This window comes from Stegastes partitus, unplaced genomic scaffold (genome assembly GCF_000690725.1).
Source record: "Stegastes partitus isolate 25-593 unplaced genomic scaffold, Stegastes_partitus-1.0.2 Scaffold937, whole genome shotgun sequence".
Classification (NCBI taxonomy): Eukaryota; Metazoa; Chordata; class Actinopteri; family Pomacentridae; genus Stegastes; species Stegastes partitus.
Window position 1 is genome coordinate 185,006 of NW_007578668.1, and position 5,595 is coordinate 190,600.

The 5,595-nt window shown below is 42.9% G+C and overlaps 1 protein-coding gene across 1 annotated transcript in view; it reads right to left on the reverse strand.

Annotated features, from left to right (window-relative positions):
* LOC103366380 (VPS10 domain-containing receptor SorCS1-like) overlaps positions 1-5,595 on the reverse strand; it is a 232,119-nt gene that overhangs the window by 110,524 nt on the left and 116,000 nt on the right. The gene's annotated exons all lie outside the window — the stretch shown is intronic.

A 5,595-nucleotide genomic window follows, 5' to 3' on the forward strand; every position in this document is an offset into this window, starting at 1 on the left:
TATAAAATATGTCTTTATGGTATAAAATACGTCTTAATGCTATAAAACCATGACGGTATTATATATTTTAATAAGGTAATTATTGTTTGTGTGAGTATTAGACAGCTCTGAAGTAACCAGATTCTGCAGGACTTTGTGATTTTTGTACTTTCATTTATTTGTAATATTTGTTAAAGCGTCTCGGTTCGATGCGTTTGCGTCTAATTACAGAAGCTTGTTTGAGAAACTTCAAAATAACCGAAAGACGGACGTTTGCCACCTTTTACTTTCACGTCTTTTGTTTTGTTTTGTAGTTTTCAGAGTGTCTGTTGACAAAAGGGGGAAAAATAAATGTTCAAAAGACAGACTTCTGTGAGTTTTAGATGCACAAAAAAAAAAAAAAAAGCAAAAACCCGACAGATGGAAGTAACGGGAGAAACCAAACGTGGACTCTGTAGCCGTCAGTAATGATGCACATAGATGACGAGCAGGATCAGTCACAGCAGACTAGTGAGGATGGAGAGGAGTGGACCAGCATCCTGACTCATGCAAACACTGAAAATCTGTTTGCGTGACCCGTCTGGACCCTGCAGGTCCTGAACCTGGAACCAAGCTGTCGCTGTTAGAAAAACACAACCCGTCCTCACACATTATGTTCTGATGTGACTCAACTGGATTATGAAGGAGATCAGATGGAGCAGAGATGGTGGTTTAAGACTGAAACAGGATTCACGTCCTGGTTTTGGGCCGCTAGCTTTTAATTGAAGCTTTGTTTTAGCTCCACCCAATGTGAGCGAATGGCGACAACTCAGTGAAATAAATACAACACAACGAGGATTTCCTGATTAGAAGCTCATGTCTGGTACAAAACAAACGACTTCTGGGGTTTTATTCAGAATGTGATTCAGAATGTAGTTTTGTTGTGCTTTTGTTTTTCCAGGGCGACAAAAAGCAGGAGTAAAGAAACGATAAAGACGTAACTGGTCCTATAAGTAGTTCCAGTGACATTAATCTTTCTTGTGAGGCCGTTATTTTCTCCCCAGTTATAGTTTGATTGGAACGAATATCGTTTATGCTCAAGTTTGCTTTAAATTTTCAGCTCTCGTCTGGTGATGGAGACGCTCATGTTTGTTGTTCTACCAACTTTCTCTGATCCATCGAGACTGAGATCGTTAAGTTTTAACGAGAGCTGCACGATATATCGGCGGCTACATCGGTATCGGCCGATATTAGTGTTTTTTCCCCAAGTATCGATATCGGTCCGATGAACAAATTTAGCCGATGATTGTCTAACATCAGCGTCTCTACGTTTCATATCGCTGCTCTCTCTCAGGTGGTTTTACTTAAATGATCCTGGAATTAAATACGTTTAAATATGTTTTACTTTTGTTATGTAACAAAGAAATCAAATATCGACATCGGTGATATCGGTTATCGGTGATATCAGAACTCTTAATACCGGTATCGGCCAGAACTTGTAATATCGTTCATCACCGGTTTTAACTCACTGTTCGCTTTGACATAAAAACAACTCGATTATGTTTCAGAAAAATCTCCCTTTTGGGTTGAAATACGACCTTTTCTCCTCCGTTGTCACGGTTACCGAGATGATAAGTCCAGCCTCGTCTAACATTTGACTCGCTGGACGAGTTAAAGCTGCTCAGTTTCCTTCAGAACACAGTTTAGTTGAATGTTTTCTGAGGACGGGGCTGACGTGAGGCAGTTGTTCTTTGTTTCAGAGCCACAAAACGTAGGAGTGAAAACGACAAAGACGTGATTGTTGAAAGAAATATTCTCAACAGGCTGCTGCTTACGTTCTCACTGATAGTTTTGATGGAAAAAAACTCGACTTGCTGGTATTTCTCAGATCTTATGCTCGGCTTTTAATGGAGACAAACGTATTTATTGTATTTTAAAGCTCCCCCAACTTTCTCTGATCCACAGAACTTTTCTCATTTCAACCTGTTCCTGACTGATTTAGTTCTTTTATTTAAAAAAAAACATCACCGGGCTTAAGAGGTTAAGCAGAAAGCAAAATACGACAACCGCAGGAATGTTATTTAACTTAAAATGTTTAAGTTCTAATCTGTCGTTCGAGGCCGGGGTTTGTTGTCGGAGGATCCTCGCGCTTGGAGAGAAAGGAGGCAGATTAGCCGGATGGAGAGTGTTTGCCTTTCTGATTCACCGGTTGAGCAAATGCAACAGTCTTCTCGAATCTTAGCGCCGAGCCGCCTCGTTAGTGTGTAAACAGGCGCTCAGGTAAATAATCAGCAGCCGGCCAGTCGGTACAGGATGAAGTGGAGCAAATTTATACAGATGGGTGACAAATTAAAGGAAAAAAAGACTCGACAGTAAGCGTCTGTGTGAGGTGCTGGACGACAGACAGAACGCTGCTGGACTTCATCTGGTGTTGGGATGGTGGATTCCAAAGCTGTGGACATCTGGTGGCTGTGAACTGATTCACATTGAGGCGTCACCCGAAGGCAGCAACCGAACGCTCACCATCTCCTCAGTGTAAGAGGTCAAGAGTTGAGGTTTCTCCTGATTTAGATGTTATCAACCCATTAAAAGGCTCCTTGCAGATCGTTCCCCTTCATACTGGCCAGTAGGGATCTCCTAATGCAACTCTGATTACCTCAGCAGGTCATTACCGTCCCATTAAAACCCTCTGAACTCCAAAAAACCTCTGGCAGGTTTCTTAAAAATCACCCAACTTCCTCCATTTATCAGAAACTATAAATCCAGAAAGAATCCGTGTATTCATTAAATTAATCCAGTGGTTCCTCATCTAAGAATAAAATCATTAGATTTCAGCAAAATGCCTTCATTCTGCCGCGTGTCGTTTGAACATTTGAAAAGTGCTGATAAACGGCGTGACGTTTTGAAGACGGTTACATCGTTGATCTGGTTTGTTTAATTTTCTGCTCCGTCTCCTCTCCAGAAACATCCGCCTCAATCATCTGAAGTTTGTGATTTATTGGCTTCAGTATCATGTGTAGTCCAGTCATGACTCGATAATCTGACACTAAATGTAAAATCTTCTTTTATGTCGGATAGCAAGACTGTCGGATTGTCAAGATACAAGGAGGGCTTGATGCTGGAAGGCTCATTTGCTGTTAATATTTATTGTTTATAGTTGTTATAATAACTAGTAGGGCTGGTCCCAATAGAACTTTCTGGGCTCTGGATATTCAGACCCAATTAAAGATGAATATCCGAATATTCAACATGGTCGGGGGGAACACACAGGCAGTACTTGGCTGCTGATGCTAGTTTAGTTAGCGCTCACACTTCTGTTTCCTCCATCGGTGGCGGCGGGGGAGTGGCAGATACGCTCCACCGTTACCATCCATGTTTACTTCCATAAACACTGAGCACGCTCGCTGCGTGTGACGTCGTCGTGTCCTCTTCTGCGCATGCGGGACACTTTTGGGTCGTATGAAGTTCACACAGCAGATCACATACAAGTCGCATTGAACTGGAAACGTGAAGGAAGTCACAAAGAAATCCTCATTGAGCATCAAGTCCTGCAGTGTGAACGTAGCCAATCTGTGGGATTGTTCAGTCAGATAATACGCCGTCATCCTGATTGGTGACATTAAATGTCATGTCGGAGTCACAATCCAAGGCTGTCGCTATGTTAAGGCTGTTTTTATGGGTTCTGTTGGTTTTGGATTGTTAAGGGTCGATTATGGAGTCATGACTGTATTTGTACTTTTCATTCTTCTACTAGGCGACGCATTTATTATCATCTTATGTCATTTTATTTCTGAGCAACATCTGGCAAAAGAATTTCCTTCTGCATGAACAAAGTCTTAATTTGTGCAGAATTAATATTTTTTTGCAGACTCAGATCAAACACTTGATTTTTGACACTCTGTTTGCAGAATGAAAGGATTTTGATGAAATATAACGTTTTAAGATTATTTTTTCCCCCTCAAGTGGAACCACATGTCGCATGTGAGTAGTTCAAGGGCTGTTGGAAAGTTAATAACCTGATGTTCTCCCTCTGATAAGTGGTGCGATTGTTTTAACGTCTACCTGCCTTTAAATCTGCATCAGAGGGTTGAACGGGGAGACGTTGGTCTACTGAGCTACTAGATGATATATAAATGGGAATAACTCCTGATGGGAGCAGCGGAAACGTGTGATTTTGGGGCCTTTGAGCCAGTTCAGGTTTTAGTTTCCGACCATCGCAGCTCGTGAACGTCTGCGAGTTGGTGAATAAAGACAGGAAGCAGCGTCGTGTTGACAGGTAGCAGCGTTTCAGGCTGTTACCTCATGCTGTCGTCTGGGGCCACAACAAGCAGAGACTTTTTTTTTTTCCTCCAAACTCTCCCCCGAGGAGCTGCTGGACTCCTGCAGACCCGCCGGCGATCTGAACCGCCCTAATCTGTTGCTCCTGTAAGTCGTCCCGCTAATGTTCTGCTCTCTCATTATCCTCAAAACGTCTGTTCGGCCCATCGCTCTTCCTGTCGACCCGACCGCCTCGTCCACGCGCACCTTTAATCATCCGTCCATTACGGGAGGCCGCGTTTTTTCCTCAGATTGATAGCGACGTTAGCGACGACGCGCCATTACGAGGCTAATGTGGCGCTCGTGTAACGCCACATTTGCCATAAGCCGGGTAAAACCTCGGCGTTCGGGCCCCGAAAACCTCCAGAAACTTCCCCCCGACTTTAAAGAAAACCTGTCAGGACGGCTTCACGAAACCTCACAGCGGCCGCCCGCCGGCAGACGCTTTGTTTGCTTCGAGACAAATTGACTAAAATCACACGAGCGAGTTCCCAGAATCTCACACGGTCTCCGCAAACAAGCCGCTGATGCAATATTAGTCCAGCTTTCACCGCTCGTTCATATTAATGAAGCCGCTGTCGTCGGCTCTGGCAGGTGAAGAAGCTTCTGTCTCTGATTTAGCTTCACATAAACACCAAACCGTCCCGTGAATGCACCTTCAATACGTTCCAGACGTCGGCTCAGTTCACTCACAGCTCGTTTTCGGTGTCATTTTATAATTTTTTAACTCGCTTCAAGGCTGTGATATTATTTAACTTAATCACAACGAGTCCAGACGACGGCAACCTTCTGATTTGTTTGAACCTTTTTATTATAAACTATGGGTATTCTTTAAACGGGTGTCCATGACATTTTGGATTGAGGTATCAAGTACTTTCTGAAATATGTATTTTTTAACAGACTGTTCTGCAAATTCTGGCCTTCGGGGACAATTTAGCAGCCGGATGACAAACCGTCGGCTGCAGGAGGTTTGGAGACTCATGACGGATTATTTTAAAGTTGGTTTTTCATTTTTATGAACTGTTCAAATCATTATTTTTTTGTAAAACAAATAGGAACCAGTTTAACAGTCTATTTATTGTTCTTCTCTGCCTTGTTTCTCCATCTGTTCTCCTGTTGCTGTAGTTCTGCTGAAGGGTTTTCCGTCCGGGTTAAAGCGAGTTTTTCTCCCCGCAGAGCTGCTCAAAGAGAATCTAAAAGAAACTCTGGAGCTGTTGGATTTCTCTGTCTACATTTTCTAAGGTCTTCACCTGCCGCGCCTTCAGATAACTAATGTTGTGAACCGTATGGATGAATGCAACAGTACAAAATGTACAAATA